The sequence below is a fragment of the Nannospalax galili genome, unplaced genomic scaffold (genome assembly GCF_000622305.1).
Source record: "Nannospalax galili isolate Female #2095 unplaced genomic scaffold, S.galili_v1.0 scaffold1250, whole genome shotgun sequence".
Taxonomy (NCBI): Eukaryota; Metazoa; Chordata; class Mammalia; order Rodentia; family Spalacidae; genus Nannospalax; species Nannospalax galili.
In genome coordinates, this window is record NW_008328704.1 from 1,667,395 (window position 1) to 1,689,406 (window position 22,012).

The following is a 22,012-nucleotide window of genomic DNA, read 5'->3' on the forward strand; positions in this document are numbered from 1 at the left end:
CCCAGGGGCCACAAGTGTGCCTGTCACATTTGTGAGCACAGGTCCTCGGGTCCTGGGGCTGCCATTAAGTGTAAGTGGGGCAAGGAGGAAAGGATACTCCATTTGTCCCACTAAATGCCTCGGGACCATGGGGAGGGACAGACACATCCTATCCATTTTCTTAGGAACGTCCATAAGGCGTTAAGACAAAAAAGCCTAGAAGAAAACTTCTGGTGTCAACGTGGTCCAGTACGGTCTAGATCAAAGACTTTCCTGTTTTCAAAAGTCTCCCAAGTTTTCTACACCGAACGCGTGTTAGTTATGTAACTTAAAAATCTTGCTTATTTTAAAGCCGAATTCTCCAGCCAACTGCGCGCTTCCCCAGTTGCGGTAACTTTCCTTTCAGCCCAGATTTCAGGGTGAACCCAAGCAGTAAGCCTCCCTCCTCGGCCACCCCCATTCTCTTTCCCCCTTGGCTACACCCCGGAGCGCTCGGCCGGGCCACCTCGGACTCTGGGCCACCGGGCAGGCCCACGCCGCCCTCCCACCTCCTCCGCCCAACCTCAGGGCCCTCCTTCCTCCGGGTCTCGAACCCCGACTCGGCTGCAGGACCCAGAGCGCTGGCCCCGCCGGGGCGATGGAGGCCCGGAAGGCGGCCGAACTTCCCGTGGCCTGGGCGGGCTGTGCGCGCTCTACCCGCTGCCCGCCGACCCGCTTCCCCCCCAGAGGGTCCCCAGGACGCAGCGCTAGGGCAGAAGGAAAAGCGCCACGCCAGGGACACGCAGCAGGGACTCGAACGCCGGACTCCGCGGTGCAGACCCGCCGGCCCGGTTGTCTCGACAACACGGCTAGCCGCGCGCCCATTGGCTGAGCCGCAGGAGTCCCGGGATCTCGCGTGGGGCAGGCCTCGTGCGCGCTTCCGGCCTGCGCTGAGTGATGGGGCGGTGGGGCGGGACTTCCGGTCCGGGTCTGAGTCCAGGCCCTTCCCCGGTGGTGGATTATCGCAGTGTGGTGTAGGCGTTCATGGCGGGCGCTGCGGGCCAGGGGTCCCCACGGAGCGTGTGCCCGGACGCCCTGACTTAGCCGGAAGGCAGACACGAGCCTGCGGGCCCTCCAGACTCCCTTCCTCAGGGCAGCGCCGCCGAGCAATTGAAATATGCCCCAAACTGCCCTCCTCCCACCGTCTCTGCTGCCATGGAGGTCTGAGCCCTCGTTTACCAAAGGCTCGGGCACTGCTGTAGCCCCCGAGCCAGGCTCTCCCCGCCTGCAGCCCTGCCCACATTTTGCCCCGTCAGTAATGGCAGGAACTAAGTCAGGCCAGGCCTGTCCAGGGACCCCATCAGTTTCACACAACGTTCAGACAGTCACTCAGCAGACCAGAGTTTACTTTGCAAAAGGGTGGATTGCGTTGGCCGTCGGAGCAGCAGCACACAGGACCCTGACGCTTGGTAGGGTTTTGTCTTGGTGGTGGTGGGGGGGGTTTGGTTGGTTTTTTTCCTTTGGCCTTTTTTTGGGACGGTCTCCCTGCCGCGCCCCAGCTGAATTGGAACGCTGTTTGTAGACCATCCTGTCCCCGGAACTCACAGACATCCATCTGTCTCTGCCTCCCAAGTGATACGGTTAAAGACACAAGCCACCACGCTCGGCCTTGATAGGTTTGTAATCCCTAATGTAAGAGTAGTGTCTTTTCTGTTTAGGTTTAGGAGGGCAGGAAAAGGAAGGAGTTTAAGAAGAACCAGAGCCAGACCTGCAACAGGCAAGGAATATGTTCCTTTTATTCAGAACATAGCAAAGGACGGTGCTGTCCTTGGATCTGTCCAGACATCAGCATCCGTGAGCAGGGCAGTCTGGATTTTAGAACTCTGCTGAGCACAGCTGTAGGAATTTGCTTGGTGTCAGGTGTCTGGTGTCATAGTGTCCTTGGGGTACTTGAGGGTCTCCTTCCTGAAGCTTTATTTCTCAGGATGAGCAGGCACAGTTATCTTTTGGGGCAGCAGGTTGATCACTATAGTGATCAATTGATATGGCCAGGCCACCAGAGCAGGCTATGGCACAGCAGGAACTAAGTGCCTCTGTACCCAGTCTCTGTCAGCCAGGGAAGTGACCAGTTGATAAGGCCTGATCAAAGGCCAAGCTGCCAATTTGGGCCATTTGGCTGCCTTGAGGAGTTCATGTAAGGAAGCTTTAGACTCTCCTGCAATTTGCACATCCTGTCATTTTTTCCATGATCTGGGGTCCAACCTCACAGTCTTTCCTGGTGGGCCAGTTTAAAAGAGATTGGCCAGTTTAAAAGAATTGGGAGAGCAAAGGAAGGGGTACACGCTCCACTGCCCCAGGCCACCAGGTTTGGGAATGCCTCAGGCCCTCTCCTTAGGTCTTAACAGGGTGTGGTAGGATTAAGCTATTAGAATTAGGGCGAGAGAGTTGGCCCAGTGGTTAAGAGCACTGGCTGCTCTTGCAGAAGATGAACACCCTCTTCTGACTTCTTCTGACCTCCACGGGCATTGCACCACATGGGTGCCCTTACACACATGCAGCCAATAGACTCAGACACATAAAATAAAAATTAGGTTTTTTTTTTCTTTAAAAAGATTAGAATTCCTTGTCATAAACCAAGTTGTATAGGGTTTGGAAGAAAAGTCCAGTATTGAATGTTTCTTACAGCCGTTTTCTGCTTCCCCCTGGTCATGACAGCCTGGTCCTTACTAACCCTGCCCTTCTGCTTTCTGACCTCCCTGCTCATCCTGTCTGGGCCTTAGTACTTCCTCCCCCTGGATGTCCTGTGACTCACTTTTGGGAACACTTCAGATGCCTCCTTAGAGTGGGGTCCGCCTATTTGAAACTGTGCTCCCTTCACATCCCTGCTGTGTTTTTTCTCTGTAAGGCTCAGCATCCAATGCAGGTGATTGTTCGGGGTCCAAAGAATTCCCTGGATTGACCACTCGGACACTGAGTCTCAGTAAAAACACACAGTGATGACACTGATTGTGAAGGTGGAGAACAGCATGTTCAGACTGTTTACTATGCAGTCTGTGCTTAGTGAACAACAGACTTTTTTTTTTTTTTTTTTTTTTTTTTTTTTTTTGGTCTTTTTGAGATAGGGTCTCCTTGTAGCCCCAGCTGTCCTGGAACTCACTATGTAGACTAGGCTGGCCTTGAACTCACAGAGATCCACCTGCCTCTGCCTCCCAAGTGGTGGGATTAAAGGCATGCGCCACCACACCCCGCAACAGACTTATTTTACTCTTCTCCGTGTTACTCTTCCCCGTGTTATAAATAAAATCTGAGGCCCAAGGACCGCACTAATACTACACCAGAACACGCGGCCAAATCAAAAGTAATTTGGCAAGGTAGACTTTACTTTTGCAAAAGGGTGCGTTGCATCATCCAATGGAGCCAACACATCAAGTTGGATAGGTTTTTATCCCAGTGTGAGAACAGTACGTCTTTTCCCCATTGGTTGGGGGCTACTCTCACAGTCAACTTTTCACGGTTGGCTGGTTGTTTTTTGTTTAGTTTTTGAGATAGGGTCTCACTGTGCCATCCTGGCTGTCCTGGAATTCCCTATGTAGACCAGGCTGGCCTCAACTCAGAGAGATCCACCTGATTCTGCTTCTAAGTGCTGGAATTAAATGCATGAGCCACCACGCCTGGAAATTTTTCATTTCGTTTTGTTTTGTGGAGCTGAAGACTGAACCCAGGGCCTCGCCAGGATCTTACGTTTGCTAGGCAAGTGCTCTGCCACTGAACTAAATCCCCAACCCTTAATTTTTAAAAGGAAATGGGGATGGGGTACGTAGCTCTGGACTGTCAAGTTCAAGTTCAGGGCCCTTGTGTAAGCAAAAGTTTTAAAAGATGGGGGGAGATTAAGAGATTTGAATTCTTGTTGTAAACAAACATTTTACTTGGTGTGTGTGCAGAAAATGACATCACACAGGTTATGTTCTTGTGATCTATTTATAGAAAAGATTTGAATTGCCAGGCATGGTGGCGCATGCCTTTAATCCCAGCACTCGGGAGACAGAGGCAAGCGGATCTCTGTGAGTTTAAGGCCAGCCTGGTCTACATAGTGAGTTCCAGGACAGCTGGGGCTACAGGGAGACCCTGTCTCAAAAAGACCGAAAAGAAAAAAAGAAAAGATTTGAATTTTTTGTAATTATTTCCCTCACCTGGAAAGAAGTCTCCAGCCAAGCAAGGCAGGAGAACAGGAGTCTGCTCTGTTCTAGCAATGGAGTCAGCTCCCTGTGAGGTTCTCTGGAAGGAAGGAATCAGAGCCTTAAAGAGCGTTCCTGTACAAGGGCCCAGGAGCTGATACTGGGCCAGGTACTGTACTGACTGACAGGAGGAGACCAGGGGTCATGTTATAGGTCATGCTGGTCTGGAAGAGGTCAACTAAGTGTGTGTATGGCCCTGGAAGGAGGAGGTGGGACCTGCTTCCAGGCTCTGGTCTTTGGAAGCCACCTCATAGGTCCCTTGGAGCCAATTCAGTGGGCAGTTGCCGGCACAAAACACAAGGGGTGGGGCAGATCACCACATCCCTGACTCTGCTTGATGTGGCTCTCTTGTTCAGCTGACTAACCTTTTACAAAGAAGAATGCCTGCTTCTGACCCAGGCCACACTACCCGCTGTGTCTGAGGGATCACATGCCCAGCCCAGGCAGGAAGCCAGACAAGCCTCCAGGGCTGCCCAGAACTGTATCCAAACATCCAGATAACTGGCTTCCCTGTAGACCTGGGCACTGGGAGAGGAGCTCCTTGCAGGCATGTGGTTTGGGCAGGCCAGGCTAGCCATATGCTAACTGACCTTGTAAGTACTGCAAAGCCACTATGGCAGCAGATGCTCTCAGATGCATTTCTGTCAGGATCCTGCTTGGCTGTCTTCTCCCTTCCACATGCCCCTGCCTTCCTCAGTCCCAGAGTAAGAGGTTCCAGGGCTGTGTCCGCATGGGGTCCTGTCGACTCTGGCCTTATGGCACAGAGCTTTGTGGCCAGGAATGGACAGCTGGTCTGCTTCAACTTCCACAGCCAGGAAATCTGTGGCCCCACAGAGCTCGGTGGCAGAGTCGACACCTGGGAAAGGCCACGTTCTATAGTGGGCCTACCAAGTAGTGGAATATCCCTGCTATGCCCCAGCTGGCATTTGCCTGTCCCACTGAGGCTTCCCAAGAGCCATCCCCAGAGCCTTGCTGTGCCAGGGCTTCCTGTCTTCCAGGCTGTACATCTTAAGCCAAAGGAGGGAGGAATTGGCACTGGATGCCACTGTGGATGCCAGGCCTGTGGGCTGTAGGCCTTGAGGATGGTGGAGGAAGGGGTGGCCTATGGCATGTGCCCGTGACTGGCAGTGGTATCGCCTGCTCTGCCAAACTCAGAGCCAGCAAAGGGAAAAGCCTGGGACGATTCTATGCAGGAAAAGATGCACCGTGAGGAGATGCTCCGTGAGGGCTGGCCACTGCAAGAAGCCGGTGAAGAAAGACCGGCCCCAGGGCTCAGGGTGAATTCCGGCCAGAAGCAAGAACAAGGCCTCCATAGGGGCTCAGGAGTTAGGAATGAGGTCTGGGTTCTGGGGAGCCCTCTAGCTGGCCTTTGTTACCATGGGAACAACCCTGGGTTACCCTTAAAGCTTATCCCAGCCTGGCTGCTCAGCCTCCTGTGGTCAGAGTGTCCTTCCCTGGAGCCCTCCTTGTCTTTGTGTTGCCATGAAATGGCCGAAGGTCCAAGGAGAGCCTCTTCCTAGACAGTCTCACAAGGTGGGATGCTGACCCAGCATTTGCATGCCCTGGTGTGTCAGTTAGCTTTGGCTTGTTGTTTTAAAAGGAGATAGATTTCGGGGCTGGAGAGATGGCTCAGCGATTAAGAACACTGGTTGTTGCAGAAGACCCGGGTTCATATCCTAGCACCCACATGGCAGCTAACAACTGTCTGTAACTCCAGTCCCAGGGGATCCGACAGGCTCTTCTGACCTCCGTCAGCATTGCATGACACAGGTGCACTTGCCTACATGCAGGCAATACACCCATATGCATGAAATAAATAAATAAATAAATAAATAAATAAATAAATAAATAAATAAATAAATAAATTTTAAAAATTGGGAGTTGGGGGAGACGGTCTGGTGTAGCTAAGGATGGCTTTGAACTCCTGATCCAAGTGCCTTTACTTCCTAAGTGCAGGAGAGAGATTTCTTAACTCTCTGGGGCAGGGGAGTAGACTAACATCTTCTCATCCAAACACCCCTGCTCAGGGGTGCCACCTCTCTCCTCAAAGCTGTGAGTCCACAGCTGCCTAATGCAGCCGAGCCCACACACATCCTCACCCTGCTGCATTCTCCCTTGGCATTCAAGTTCTGAAAAGTCTTTATCGTCTTTTCACAGCCATGGGTCAAGGCTCAAGGGTGCGGCTCCTTTCAGCTTCTCCTGCCTAAAGGTCCCTTCCCATGTGCCCCTCATGGTGTCCACTCAGAAAACCTGCAACTGGATCATGATCTTGCCTCCCTCTCCCACTGTCTGTAGTAGTGTGTGCAGAGCAGGGCAAAGTCCGGGGGCAGGAAGGGGCAGCCTGCATCAGGTGGCAGAACACGTAGAACAAGGGAAGGAGAGGTCCCAGTCAGCCTCCTCCCACTGGGGAAGGCATGAAGAGGGGTCTCATCTCAAGAGTGCTTTGGAGCCCTCATGTGTACTGCATCCTGAAGCCAGGACCCATGGGCGCTATGGGGAAGATTACATTTGGGGCCATGTCTGTCCATCTTTCTGTCCATCCAGAGGGCCTTAGAAACCTTGCTGAGCAGTCAGCTTGAGAGTGACACAGCCTGGACAGGCTTTCAGCCCAGGATTGACAGCAGCACAGCGGAGCCAGGAAGCAGCTTTTCAGCAAGGGCCTCGGAGTGTTCTTGGAAGCAGGCTGAGTATAAATTATAAATAAACAAACTAGAACTCTGCAGCAGGGTGTGGGCTGGTGGGAAGAGGGAGAGACAGGCGGTAAGGAGCCACCTAGGAGCTAAGTCCGCTCCCTGGCCTGGTACCCACGGGGCCCTCTTCCTGCCTCGGACTTGGTGGGTCTCTCCCTGTTAATGGCAGCTCTGGGGTCCCAGGGTTCTCAGGGCTCAGGTGTTGGTGACTGACCCTTGCCAAGTGGGGTGGGGAGGCCTCATGGGGATCCCTATCATGGGGCCCAGGAGCCCACCTGGCTCACGTAGCCTGAGGCACACAGTCTCCCTTGGACCAAAACAGGCCCCTGTGGACACTCATCCGTGTGGGAGGTGTCTTACCAAATGTTTGAAGGGGGGTGAAAAAAATCCCACTTTTAGTTTTTTTTCCTTTCTATTTTTGGATTATTTTTCTAGATGACTTCATTTCTAAGAAGGGGGTAGTACAGAGGAGGAGGACAGACAGAGGGAGGGGGCCGGCCTGAGGGCCCAAGGGGCTGGGGCACAGTGGGAGCAGAGCAAGCACCTGAGCCAAGGAATGTGGAGCTAGAGGCCTCTTCAGCATGGGGGCCCCGTATCTTCACCCCAGACATTTCCAGCCTGAGCCAACACCCTAGGACCTGTGGGCCCGTCATGACCCCATGAGGCAGGCCTTCCATCCAGCCAGGTTGGGAGGGGAAGGATCTCAGGAGCTGGTCTCTGAGAAAGACCTCCCTGCCCTCCTCCTGCCCCATGGAAAGAGCTGAGAGCTATGCCCCAGGACACCCCATCAGCCTACTACACACCTCCACGGGCCAACAGAACCCACTTGGGCTGGCTTCATAGGAATGGAGCCATTGCAGGATATGAGGAGGCTCATGCTCACTGACGCATGCGGAGAGCCGTGGAGCTGGTCTTGGAGGCCACACATCCCAATCACACCTTCCACCACTGGGCATGGATCCAGCAGCCCCATTGCTTCAGTAAAGGTTACCCCTGAGAGGCAGGAAACTGAGTAGTGGGGCCAGGTCAGCTGCTGGCATGATAGGGTTAGAACAGAAGCTACTTTATGGGCATCCTTTCTGTTTGAGGGGTCCCATGTGCCTCAGGCAGGAGTGGCAACTCTCCTCCCCTGACTCCCTTGCAGCTATACTGCAGGCAGTTGGCCCTGCCCCACTGCTCGGTCCTCTGGCTCTCTTGGAGGTGATCATTGCTGAAGCAATAGTGCAGAGTGTCCTGGCTTCAGGGCAGCAGTTATGTGCTGCTGGGTTCATGCCTGGTGCTGAGACATGTGTTTGGGACATGTGATTTGGTGACATCTGAAGACCCTTGTCTGTATAAGATCCCAGTCAGAGGTTCTGGGTTGACATGTCTTTCTGAGGCCACAGTTCAGCCCCTTTCAAGGGCATGAGATGTGAACACAGAGCTGAAGGAGGAAAAGAAGGGGCACGGCAGAGGAAGGGACTGCAGGCAGGAAGGAAGTTCTGGGCTAGATGGAGGAACCGACTGCATTATCCCCCACTTGGCTGTGGGGCTGTCTTTCCCCCTCAGTTATTTAAGCCCCATGTCATTTGTGGTATCCAAAGAGGCAGGTATCTGCCTTCTCCCACCTCTAGGTACCATAAAGACCCCACTTACTTGGACCTTAGAACTCTGGGCCCTTGTCCAGGAAGCAGGAGACATTTGCCATCCTCCCTCCAAGCCAGGCCCCTCTTGGAGGTCAAGAAAGGTCAGCAAGTCCTTCGATGCCCACTGCTTCCCTTTTCTTCTCCCCAAGTGTTTCTTCTGTCCTCAGGAGCAAATGCCCTCACAATTAGAGGACCTTCCATATGCAGAGTTGGAATGGGATTGTGTTATCTGAGCACACCTTGCAGCTCCTGTCTTACTGTGTTGGCCCTGGTACCTCCCTTAAAGGAAATAACCCCACTTTAAGGATGAGGAAAGGCAAACTGGGCCTCCTTCCCATTCCTGTTTTTAATGCTGTCTCTACCACTCTTCCATGTGAGCCTAGCTCCAGGAGAGGCCCAGAAACACCAGGGTCACCCTGCTTTGCACGGAGACTCCTAGGGACAGGGAACTTCCTAGGGACAGGGAACTCAGTGCCTGACAGAACCACAGGCTTCCTTCATCTGGAGAGGGCTTTTCCATGTTGCAATGCTCCGCTGTAGCCCAGGGCAGTGGCACACAGCCCCACGCCTCTCCAGGACAAAGTCTCTGCTTCTTACCCATTGAAAACTGGGACTCTGGGCCTTTCCCTTTCCAAGAAGGTCTCTGACCTCTGGATGTTCACCCTCTGACATCAAGGATCCTTGGGTCATGAGGCAGCTGGGGAGGCTGACTTTGGACAGGTGGCCTAGCACCTGCAGAATCAGGTGGGACTGAGGTAAGGCCTGTGCCTGCTCTGGAGGGGACAGTCTCTGGTGCCCAAGGGTGCCTTGACCCAGTATCTGCCTATCAGCCACCTCAGCCAGCATGAGTCAGGGCCCCTCCTGGTCACTTATAGGCAGAGGCCAGGGTTGTAGGAGCTACCAGGCCTTGGCTCATTGGCAGTGTCATACTTTAGGGAAAAAAAAAAAAAAAAGGCAGCCGCTAGCAAAAGGGAGGCTGGGAAACAGCCGGGCTGAGTCACGGCAGGAGGAGGCATCTGGTGTGAGAGCCAGAGAGCGCAGCCAGCCAGGAATGACCACCGTAGTCCTGGAGGGAAGGGGAGACATGAAGGGCCCAGTTGCTGTCCTCTAGGACTTCTGGAGGTAGGTACCAGGAAGCCTCTCCAGAGGACACAGGGTCTTTTCAGGGTTAACATGCTGGGACTGGCATGGAGCTGACTAGAGCCCAGTTTCTGGGCATCCTTGCATCAGGAGGCCCGGGTCTGGCTGATGCTCAGGCCTCCTCACCCTCCTTTCAGCTGTGACTGAGGTATGCATCATCAATGGGCAATTGTAAGGGAACAGCTGCCTCAGGTGTGCAAGCTGAGGACAGGCCTTGGGGCCTGGGTAGATGCTGCTTTCCTAAAGCAGGAGTTCTAGGGATGTCCTTCAGAATCCCACAAAACAGGCCTGCAAGATTGTTGATGGCCTTGAGTCACTTCCTTGACAACTTTCCCACATTTCCTTTTTTGGGTCCCAATATCCCTGAGGGACCCATGGGCAGCGGCCCACTTCCTCACACCTCTCCAGGGCAAATTCTGCCTCTCATTCTTTCCTTGAAAACTGGGACTCTGGGCTCTCCTTCTGTTAGTCCTGGGCAGAGCGGGCGGAGCTTTAGGGGCAGCCATGATGGGATTAGGTTTCTGACCCCCGCCAGCATCCTGTGCAGCAGCCTGGCTAGACCCTTATATGGTTCCTGCTGCAGCCAGCGGGGCTGGAGATAGCTCATGAGGAGCACTGCCCTGAAGACTGACCTCAACTAACACAGTACAAGCCCAGCCTCAGAGATCCCTGAATGGCCTGGAAGAGTATGCTGGGATATCCCCATTGTACCCTCCCCAGATATGTCTGTGTCTTGGTGACACCCCCATCCTGCTGAAGCTCAGGATTTGGGAGCTGGCAGATGCCTGAAGATGGCACTCCTTCAGTCCCTGGGGACCTGAAAGAGAAGGGATTTGCCCAAGACTGCCCAGCCAGACTTGATGGGACAGGGCAGCCCTACTCTGTAGGCCCAGCATCTCACCTCTCTTCTGAGGCTGGGCCAGGCTTCCACAAACTTCACCCCACTGGGAGCCCATGTGATCCCAGTCCCTCCCTTGGATGTGGTCTGTTCCCAGCTTGCTCCAGCGGGTGCCTGCCTCTCCCACCCCCAGGCTCCCTGCGGGAAGGGGTTCCTATGGCACCCCTTCCCCCGCACACACTTAGCTCACTGGCAGCCATCTGCCCCAAGACGGTGGCAGCAGATGCCTCGATGCACAGCGGTGCCTGAAACGCAGTCGGCCCAGTGCCCAGTTGAACCTGAGTGCTGCCAGCCAGGGCAGGGGCTTTGGCTCCCCAAACACTGCTGGGGCAGTGGCACTTTGTCCAAGGGGAGGCCAGGCAGGTCAAGACACTCAGATGGCCTGCCAGGGCTGAGGATGTGTGTCGGTAGGGTTGCAGTCCCCTCCCACTGCAGCTATGCAGGTCTTCACACCTGTAGGGACAGCACACTGCAGCTCCTTGACTTCTGGAGGCAGGCCCACAGTGTGGAGGTCCTGCCCCCAAACTCCAGTTGTGCTTCCCCCAAGAAGGCCACCACTGCTGCAAGTGTGTGCTGAGGCTCATGGGGAGGGCCCAGAGCTTCCCAGAAGACCAGCACCTCCAGCATAATGGAAGGAAGGCTGGCACATTGAGCTCACCTGAGCATCCTGGCCTTGCAAGCTCAACCCATACTCTAGGGCCCCTTTCAGTCTTCTCCCCTGACTCCCCCTTACCACCACTGGGGGCAGATAGCAGTGCAAGGTAGGAAGGCTGTTCTACAACTCCTGGGAGGTGGTGGTCATTGTCTCTGGACCCACCTGTCACTTCCAGGACACACACAGGTAAAGAATTCTGTCTGGTTTCCAGCCCTGGGCTGGGAGGAGGAGACCTGCAAACAACTCTGGGAACTCACCTTTGGCTTAGCTCTGCCTTCTCCAGCCTTTTGATCAGGTTGCTGGAGGGTGAGCCAGGAATGTAGCAGGAACTTTGGGAGAAAGCACTGCAGTGCCCTCTACCCACTAATATGAGCCACACCACTCCTACTAAAAATAAGCAGGGTGCAGTGGAGCACAGTATTCAGGTGGCTGAGGCTAGCCTGGGCTACATAGGAGTTTCTGTTAAACAATGAAAAGCCAAAACCAGAAGATGCTGGTTGACTCTGGAGCCCTCTGAACTCTGGTTTAACATTAGGTACATCCTGATTACAAAAAGAACTTTCGAGGATCTGCAGGTTCATGGGGCTGCAGACATCTGTTCATGGCCTGTAGCCCAGTGTTCACTGTAAGAGGAGAGGTGAGTGTCTTGGAGCTAGCTAAGTGTTCTGCGTGTAAGCCTTCTTGGGGTCACATATGGGCAGCCTAATTCCTCAGGACCCCATAGTGGAGACACCAGGAACCTTTGAAGCCCCAGTCTTTGCAGTCTCCTTGTTCACTCTGGCCCCTCCTCAGTGGGATGAGAGAAGTGTGCAGACACACAGACATGCACATGTGCTCACGCACGCCTCCAGGCCGCCTCTGCTCCCTCGCATCTTGCATTTGTTTTGCTTCAGCAGGGCTCGAATGGGGACACGCTGCACTCTTTCAACTGGCAGCTCCCTCCAGCCCCCCGCGGAGGTGCCATATGTCAGTGTCATGAATAGGCATGAGGCTTGGGGGCTGGGAAGTGGCAGCTGCCAATCACTGGTGGTTGAGTAGACTGGGGCGTGGGTTGGGCAGCATGGGCAAAGCCACAGGGTGGGGTGGGTCATGGCATGGGCAGCCGTTCTCCCCAGAGTGGGCACATCCCAGTACCCAGAGGTGCTGAAAAGCAAAGTCAATCCTTCCAGTGCACAGGCGGTACTGGCATATAGAGGCCAGCGTCCTGAGCCTGTCCCTCAATCTTTGTAGTTTAGAGTTCCAGTTGAACAGCTTGAGCCACCTCGCCCAATGCCCCTGTGCAGGCCTTCACCAGAAGACATAGCCAAACCTGCACCTGCTAGAGGTGGGGGGAGAGACCAAATTCAGCTACAGCTGCTGTAGACCACTATTCTTTCTCACAGCACCCCAGGAACCAGGCCCAGAAAGCTTTTCAGAGACCACCTCAGAGTCTCACAGCCCACTGGTGATAGAGCCTGGATTCTGCTGGGGGCTGCCAGCATGTGGCCAGCAGTTCCACAAGCCGATGCAGCCTGTCTCCAGGTGGTACCTCAGCTGTTCTCTGCTCCTCCTCCCCTACTAGGCCCTTGTCTCTGGAGCCTACTTCTTGACCTCCCAGCTCTGTAATGGACTCCTTCCCTGAACCCCCCTCCACACTGTCTTGTGGATGCTGTCACCCCCTGGGCTCTTGCAGAGTGACACACATCATAGAGCGGACAGCTGGCTGCACTGTCATCCTTCCTCAGCTGTGACCCCTTTAGGCAAGTGACCCTTTTATGAACAAGGGACCGAGCCTGTGCTGAGACTCCCGGCCCAGTGGCCTGCACGCTGGACAGTCTAGGGATGGAGGCGAGGCTCCACCCACTCTGGGCCCCCGAAAGCCCTTCACCTCATTCCCAGCCCTGCTGGAGGCTGAATCTGGATCGGATTGGCCGTTCCAGGTTAATTGGCTTTCTCTCCCTGCCAGCATGACAGATCCTGCTTGACATTTCCCTAGATAGTTAATTGATACCCAAGTAATTTGTCATGGAGACCTCGTTATATGCCAAGTGGGTCCCCTAAGCCGTTAGCGTCTGTGCCCCAGAAATAAGATTGGCGAGTTAATAATGGAGATTTAATCACACGGTTCCCTGCTGGCATTGGAAGGCAATGTCTGGAAGACGGGACCATGCTTTCTTAAGACCTTGAAGATGAAGCTTCATGAGCTCCCAAGTCCCATGAAGAAGCCCCTGTCTTCTCACCCGGCTACCCACTTTTGGTAACAGAGCTTTGATCTTCCACTGAGAAGTCTCCCTACCCCCCCCACCTCAAGATGGGTTAAGGCTGATCCAGGCTGTTGGCTCTGACCAGGTCATGGTACCTCTCTCCTGCTCCAGGACACAGTGAAGTGGCTTAGGCTGAGACACAGATCTTCAGTGCCTGGGGCTTCTACTGGAGCCATCGGGAAAGAGGGTCTCCTTTGTCTAAGGGCATTGAATGGGGGAGGAAGTGAGTGTGGTCTCCCAGAAGGGAGGAGTCTGGTGGAGATTCAGAGAGCCAGGCCTGGAAGTGGTTGGGTCAGAGAGCCAGTTCTGCCATGGATGAACCATCAGGACCCCTTTCCACGTTGCTTGGACCTCATCACAGGAGACCTGGAGTCTGGCTGTACCCAGGGTGACTCCCGAGTGCTGAGATTAAAGGCATGTGCCACCTCACCCAGCACCACGCCCATGTTTGAATCCTGTAGGAGATTCTGAGAGCCGCTTGCCCTCCTTACCCCCTCGGAAACCGCACCCTGTCAGCCTCGCAGCGGCGGACCTGGGAAGGAGGCCGTTTCCTTTTTTAAACCACAGGCTGATCTCTGAGTTCAAGGTAAGATTCCTGCCTGCTGTTCTTCCTATCACCCATCTGAGAGGTGTGAGGAACTCTTGGGGAGGAGGACCACCTGGAGGGAGGGTCTGGGCCAGGACCTGGGCTGCAGCGGTGACCACAAGTAAAGATCCACTCCGTTGCTCTGTCTGTTCCCAAGCCATGGGCCTGAAGGAGGGAAGGAAAGGAGCGAGGAAGTAGAGCTGAGGGAGGAGCGGGACGTCAGCCTTGGATTCAGCACCGAGGACAGCAGCCGCGCAACCCCTTCGGTACAGCCCATGTGTTGAAGGCCTGGCGCCCATTTGGCGCTATGGGGAAGTGGTAGCACTCTTAGGAGGGAGGTCTAGGGAAGGTGTTGGGGGGTGTGCCCCCATGTTCTCTTCTCTTTTGCTTTTTGGCTCCTGGCAATGACGTGCTGTCTCACAGCAGGCTCCAAAGCTACTGGTCCTTACGGCTAGGAGCCAGAACAAACCTTTCTTGTTTCACATGATCCCCTCCAGTACTTTCTTGTAGTTATGAAAGCTGACCAACACAGATGGCCTCAGAAACATAAAGCTTCAGGCTCAGAGGAGGAAGCAGCTGATGCTCCAGGTGGCTGAGCTTCACAGGGAACGTGGAACAGCGCAAGTCACACTGAAGTCGTGGTGTCCATGCACCTTAGAAACAAAACTGCTCCCGCTGCAAGGGCTGTTTTGGTGTGTGTAGTGTGTATGATGTGTAGGGTGCTGGGGACCACACTCAGCATTTGCACATCTAGGCTAAGTGCTCTGCCGCTGAGCCACACCCCAGCCCACCGTGTAAGAACTTTCCCGGTGGCTTAAAAAGGAAACAGCCTCCTTCCCAGGTCCGCAGCTGCGAGGCTGACAGGGTGCGGTTTCCGAGGGGGTAGGGAGAGCAAGCAGCTCTCAGAATCTCCTACAGGATTAAAACATAGGTGTGGTGCTGGGTGAGGTGGTACATGCCTTTTATCTCAGCACTTGGGTGGCAGAGACAGGCTGATCTCTGTGAGTTCAAGGCCAGCCCGGGTGGCTAGATGAGTGAGTTCTAGGCCAGTCAAGGCTACATAGTGAGACCTTGACTCAAAACAAAACAAAACTCAATGGGTGAGAGGGAAGATTACATGGGATGGTGGAAGGAGGGTTGAAGACTGCACCCCATGGTACAAATGTAAAATCCTCAGGTCCAGGAGGGGGCTGCACAGTGGTTACAGGTGGGCCTGGAAGCAAGAATTATCAAATTATCTTGGAACAAAGATTTACTACAGCTTTGTGGTTTCTGAGGGACAGGAGTCTGGAACCAGATGGGCTGGGGCTCTAGCTCAGACACTCACGAGGTCATGACGATGACAGCTATGGTTTCTGTCACCTGAAGTCTTGATGACACTTCTAAGATGGTGTCCTCATGGGGATGGCAGGACCCCTAAATCCTTGCTATTTGGGCCTTCTCAGAGCAGCTTGTGATGTGACAACTGACTTCCATCACTGAGGGAGAGAGGGAGGGAGGGAAAGAGGGACAATCTGAAGTTGGGGATGGCCCCTTGTTATTTCTGCCATTGTCTGTGAGTCACACAAGCAACCCTGGTGCCAGGACAAAGACACAAACCTGGAAAGGTGGGCACTGGGCCGTGCTGGCTTCCAGAGGCACCAAGAAGTCAAGCTCATGCATGGCTACTACTTCCACTGTGCCTAAAAGAGATTTATACTCTATTTATTCCATTGCAGGGTTTGGGCAGAAATAAGTAATGGGTACATGGGAAATAAACCCACCTCCTCCTCAAACAAGGCAATTATTAAGCCCAGAAAAAAACAAGCAGTTGTACAAGGGAAAAAAGTAATTACAATATATTACTCAGCTGTGACTAGTATTTGCAAAGAAATAATCACGCAGACAATGGATTCAGATTCCATAGATGGGGGAAGCAAGAATGTGTGTGTGTGTGTCTGTCTGTATATGCTTGTGCACAGGGGCACACGGCAAGGCCACTGAGAGAGAATATACTCCAATCCCAACAGCAGGGAATCAATGGGTAATTTTTAAAACTGGAAGGGGACAAAAAGCAAAAACCTTTGCATGTTTTTAGAGGTAAATATTTAGAGGCTGGAGAGATGGCTTAGTGGTTAAGAGTGCTTGACACTCTGGCAGACTTCAGTTCCCAGCACCTGTGTCTGAGAGCTCACGACCGCCTGTTACTCCTGCTCTAGGGCATGTGTGCACATACAAAAACACTTAAATAAAAACAAAAAAAATTTTGAGACAGGTCTCCCTGTAGCCCCAGCTGGCCTAAAACTCACTACGTAGACCAGGCTGGCCCTGAACTCACAGAGGTCCCCCAGTCTCAAAAAGACCAAACCAAAAGACAAACCAAAAAGTAAATAATCAGCTAAAATAACAGAAAATTTGCCTCTCAGAAAGGTCAAGGAAGGGGCACCTGGGACAAGGGGCTGCTGGTTTCTCATTGCAAGCCCTATAGAACATGATTACCCAAACAATGCAGGCTCATGACTTTGACTAGAAAAACAGTGAATGAAATTTATGCGACTATAACAAAACGCACTGCTGGGGATGCGGTCAGCTGGTAGTGTTTGCGGTCAGTTGGTAGTGTTTGCGGTCAGTTGGTAGTGTTTGCGGTCAGCTGGTAGTGTTTGCGGTCAGCTGGTAGTGTTTGCGGTCAGCTGGTAGTGTTTGCGGTCAGCTGGTAGTGTTTGCGGTCAGCTGGTAGTGTTTGCGGTCAGCTGGTAGTGTTTGCGGTCAGCTGGTAGTGTTTGCGGTCAGCTGGTAGTGTTTGCGGTCAGCTGGTAGTGTTTGCGGTCAGCTGGTAGTGTTTGCGGTCAGCTGGTAGTGTTTGCGGTCAGCTGGTAGTGTTTGCGGTCAGCTGGTAGTGTTTGCGGTCAGCTGGTAGTGTTTGCGGTCAGCTGGTAGTGTTTGCGGTCAGCTGGTAGTGTTTGCGGTCAGCTGGTAGTGTTTGCGGTCAGCTGGTAGTGTTTGCGGTCAGCTGGTAGTGTTTGCGGTCAGCTGGTAGTGTTTGCGGTCAGCTGGTAGTGTTTGCGGTCAGCTGGTAGTGTTTGCGGTCAGCTGGTAGTGTTTGCGGTCAGCTGGTAGTGTTTGCGGTCAGCTGGTAGTGTTTGCGGTCAGCTGGTAGTGTTTGCGGTCAGCTGGTAGTGTTTGCGGTCAGCTGGTAGTGTTTGCGGTCAGCTGGTAGTGTTTGCGGTCAGCTGGTAGTGTTTGCGGTCAGCTGGTAGTGTTTGCGGTCAGCTGGTAGTGTTTGCGGTCAGCTGGTAGTGTTTGCGGTCAGCTGGTAGTGTTTGCGGTCAGCTGGTAGTGTTTGCGGTCAGCTGGTAGTGTTTGCGGTCAGCTGGTAGTGTTTGCGGTCAGCTGGTAGTGTTTGCGGTCAGCTGGTAGTGTTTGCGGTCAGCTGGTAGTGTTTGCGGTCAGCTGGTAGTGTTTGCGGTCAGCTGGTAGTGTTTGCGGTCAGCTGGTAGTGTTTGCGGTCAGCTGGTAGTGTTTGCGGTCAGCTGGTAGTGTTTGCGGTCAGCTGGTAGTGTTTGCGGTCAGCTGGTAGTGTTTGCGGTCAGCTGGTAGTGTTTGCGGTCAGCTGGTAGTGTTTGCGGTCAGCTGGTAGTGTTTGCGGTCAGCTGGTAGTGTTTGCGGTCAGCTGGTAGTGTTTGCGGTCAGCTGGTAGTGTTTGCGGTCAGCTGGTAGTGTTTGCGGTCAGCTGGTAGTGTTTGCGGTCAGCTGGTAGTGTTTGCGGTCAGCTGGTAGTGTTTGCGGTCAGCTGGTAGTGTTTGCGGTCAGCTGGTAGTGTTTGCGGTCAGCTGGTAGTGTTTGCGGTCAGCTGGTAGTGTTTGCGGTCAGCTGGTAGTGTTTGCGGTCAGCTGGTAGTGTTTGCGGTCAGCTGGTAGTGTTTGCGGTCAGCTGGTAGTGTTTGCGGTCAGCTGGTAGTGTTTGCGGTCAGCTGGTAGTGTTTGCGGTCAGCTGGTAGTGTTTGCGGTCAGCTGGTAGTGTTTGCGGTCAGCTGGTAGTGTTTGCGGTCAGCTGGTAGTGTTTGCGGTCAGCTGGTAGTGTTTGCGGTCAGCTGGTAGTGTTTGCGGTCAGCTGGTAGTGTTTGCGGTCAGCTGGTAGTGTTTGCGGTCAGCTGGTAGTGTTTGCGGTCAGCTGGTAGTGTTTGCGGTCAGCTGGTAGTGTTTGCGGTCAGCTGGTAGTGTTTGCGGTCAGCTGGTAGTGTTTGCGGTCAGCTGGTAGTGTTTGCGGTCAGCTGGTAGTGTTTGCGGTCAGCTGGTAGTGTTTGCGGTCAGCTGGTAGTGTTTGCGGTCAGCTGGTAGTGTTTGCGGTCAGTTGGTAGTGTTTGCGGTCAATTGGTAGTGTTTGCGGTCAGTTGGTAGTGTTTGCCTGGGATGCATGAGGCCCTGAGCTCCATCCCCAGCACCACAGTGTGGTAGCACAGATTACAATCTTACCACTCAGAAAGAGAGGCAGGGCAAGCAGAAGCTCAAGGTCATGCTAGGCTACCTGGGCTACAGGAGACCTTGTTTCAAACAAAACAAAACAGAAACACCCCAACCTCAAACATCTGAGCTGCCTGTATTCTTAGTTCTCCACAAGCCTCCGGCTGGGCCCTTCTGCCTGGAGTCTGGACCCCTGTACTTTACCTTCCCCTTTCTCAGGACTCTTCAAGGAACCTTACACAGGGGTTCCTGTGGGAGGCAAATGGGACACAGTGCTCTGCTCCATCACCTCTGTTGACACCTGCTTAATTACCCCTTGGGCCATGTCAGAGGTGCCTCCACCCTGTGCCTTTGCCTAATTAATAATTTAGTAAATTCTATGCTGAACCTGGCTAGGATGGTGCAACAGGACTTCTGGGCTGGTTGCTGTTGGGGTTAGTGGGCCAGGCAGGTGGGCTTCCACTCTGGCACATTGACCACAAGTTCCTCACCTTTGAAACCAGAACAGTCCCTCTCCCCCCACTGACAGGCAGGTAAGGGGTGTATACAGCTTGGCACTGTCTCTAGAGGGGAAGGTGGTCCAGGCCAATACCCTAAACACCACTGCTGATTCTGGGGCACTAACTCTACCACCCCACTAATAGGGAGAGAGGTACAGAGAGGTAGAGAGGCTTGCCCAGGCACATACAGCACACAGGAGCAGAATCCTTAGACTGGAGCCCTGTATAGATGTCCCCACCAGGACATGATCCCAGATGAACCCTTCAGAGACTCTCGTGGGAGAACACTCCTGGGGTCTTGTACAGGGGGTATATCTGGAGGCAGAACGTGGCTCTAGCAAGGTGTTGAGAAAGAGCCAAGGGGCTCCAGCCTGATGCCTGGCTGTGGGTGGCTTGGGCATCTCCCCAGGGTTGGCCATGGTTAGGCCACAGTGGGCCACTCCAGCCCTGACTGCATCCACCATCCCTGACTGCACAGGAGCAGGAAAGGAAGCTAGCTAGGGTTCTGAATGACCCAAAGGCCAGGCCAGGCCAGGCCAGCTTCTTCTGGAAGCCTTTTCTCTCAGCTGCCTGGCAGGATGAGGACACTGGGAAGGGGCACAGAGGCTGTGGATGAATAGGAAAATCTATTTGGATCTAACTTGAATTATTAAGAGGTTCAAGAATATTCTTAGCTCCAGCAAGCTGTGGTCTGCCGAGATAGACATCACCATGGCCCTATTTTTAAGGCTCTGTGGGAAGCTCAGACGCCACTGCACTTAGGGCCCCCTGCCCTCAGGCACTGGTGTCTGGCCACCCCTCCCCAGCCCGGCCCACACCCCAAGCTCCATCCGCCTGTTCCTTCAGTTTACATCCTTCTGGCCTTTGCACCCTACTCCCTTAAGTCCAGCCCCTACCAGCAGCTCTGGAGAAAAGGCTTGAAAACTCTGGGCAACATGTTGTGGGTGATTTAGTCCGGGGAATGGTGGTGGTGGTGTTAGGGCCTCATGTCACCGTTGCACAAGGCCTGTACCACAGGCATGCTGTAGCCCTGTACCTGGCTGGCACCCCACACACTAAACTCTGGTGTCTTTGAGGTTTAGGTTTCCACCCTGCTAAACCCCAGCTCTGTATCAGGCTTCCTAAGGACTACACATTTCCCTAAGCACCTGCTCCTGGGACCCTCCTGTGGTCAGACCTCTACAGAGGTAGGACTGGGCCTGCTCCTGCCAGCACTTGGAAGGCCCATGGCTGGCTGCTTGGGTTCAGGTAGGAAAGGTCACAGGGGTGGTGGAAGCCTGCCCCTGTGATTTTGGGGGTTCCTGTGGGTCCTCTTCAGGGAACATGTGCTCTCACTGCTCTAAGTCACTACAGAAGCCCACCTGAGAAACTCTTCCACACTGAGCAAGGCTGAGCAAGGCTGACCAAGGCAAAAGTTGGGGTTGCAAAAGCAGGACTCAAAATGGGGCTGTTTCCAATGACCTCAGACAGAAAAATACCAACCAATTAGATTTTGGGACTCCTAGAGGGACACACACTACCATCACTAACATCTAGAACAAAGAATCTGCAGCTCTATTGCAAATAACCCAGTTGTTTAAGAAAACAGAAAAAGGGCTTGCACAGAGACTCTCTCCATGGACATAAAAATGACCAGCAAGAAGATGCAAAGACCCACAGTAACTGGGAGGTGTGGGAAGTGCTCTTGGGCATGGCTGGGAAGGTGTGGGAGGTGCTCTTGGGCCTGGCTGGCAGGGCTGTGAAAGGGGGCGACTTACATGGGAACAGCTTGGTGGTGGGTTTCTCAGAAAGTTAAGCACAAGGTCACCATAGGATCCAGCAACCCCCTGCTGAGGTATGTGCCCAGGAGAACTGAAGCCTTGTTCAGACAGAAGCTCACAACAAATGAACAGCATCACTCGGCCTCAGACAGAAAGTCAAGTACTGGGCAGTTCATGTAAGGACAGAACAAACATGCAGCTCCATGCATGGAGTATTATTCAGTCATAAAAAGGAGTGGGGCAATGATACACAGTACTCTACAATGAGCTGGAAACAGGCAAACCCACAGAGGCAAAGCAAGGAAGTCCAGCTGCCAGGTTCTGGGGGAGGGGATGGAGGTCCAGGCCAGCAGCATAGACTCCCTCTGAAGCAATGAGAACTGTCTGGGGCTGAAGAGTGGCTATCGCTGCACAAGATGGTGAGTCCTTTTTGTCTGGCCTTGGGACTGTGCTGTCCAGGCTGGCCTTGAACCCAGGCTCAGGTAACCCTCCACGCTGGGCATCCCTAGTAGCTGGGACCACAGGCACACCGTATAGCCCACTTGCACTATGATTATTTGAAAAGCCAGTGAGTCACACTCTAATGAACGAAGAGGTGGGTTCTATCTCAAAACAAATTAATTACATAAAAGTTGTCTACACTTCTCCCTACAGGCCCTGGCCTGCTCCCTGCAGGCTCTAGTTGTGCCCTCAGCCTGGAGACCTCTGTGGGAACAGCCCCATTGCCCATCCCTGACTGAGGTCTGTGTTGGGTATTACTTCTATTGGGATAAGACAGATGGTTGAAGGGAGAGAGGGGCGTCCTGGTGGCTCCCTAGCCGCACCCTGGTGGCCTGCAGAAACAGGAACTGCCTGCTCAAGTGCGGTGTGGACAGGGAACTCTGTGACCTGGTTTCTTCCTCCTCATCAGTGAGGCCAACCCTGCAGACTGACAGCCATCACTTAGCCCCTGGGGACCCATTCCTCTAAGCTAACATCCTTCCTTCATCCAATGGCTGCTGTGTGACAGGCCCTGTGTAAAGCCCCTCACACAGCCCTGCTCAGTCTCAACCTTTTGCCTCCAATGGCCCCCACACCCTCCTTCACAACTCCATCTTGACAGGGCTCCAGGAGGGAAAAATCTGGAAGAAGTTAGGAAGGCAGATGGTGGGGCCAGCTGCAAGCCCTCCAGCTCTGGCTTCCACAGGAATGCCAGGAAACACAAAGGGTATATGTGTGTGAGAGAGGGAGGGAAGGAGAAGGGAGGGAGAGGAGGGGAGAGGGGGGAGGGGGAGAGAGAGAGA

At 53.7% G+C, this 22,012-nt stretch overlaps 1 long non-coding RNA gene across 1 annotated transcript; it reads left to right on the forward strand.

The window, feature by feature from the left end:
* The first annotated feature begins 9,504 nt into the window (after positions 1 to 9,504).
* Positions 9,505 to 14,830, forward strand: LOC115069404. The gene is made up of 3 exons (XR_003848682.1): positions 9,505 to 9,630; positions 13,906 to 14,030; positions 14,188 to 14,830. It is a non-coding gene; the product is annotated as an uncharacterized LOC115069404 (long non-coding RNA).
* The last annotated feature ends 7,182 nt before the right edge of the window (positions 14,831 to 22,012 follow it).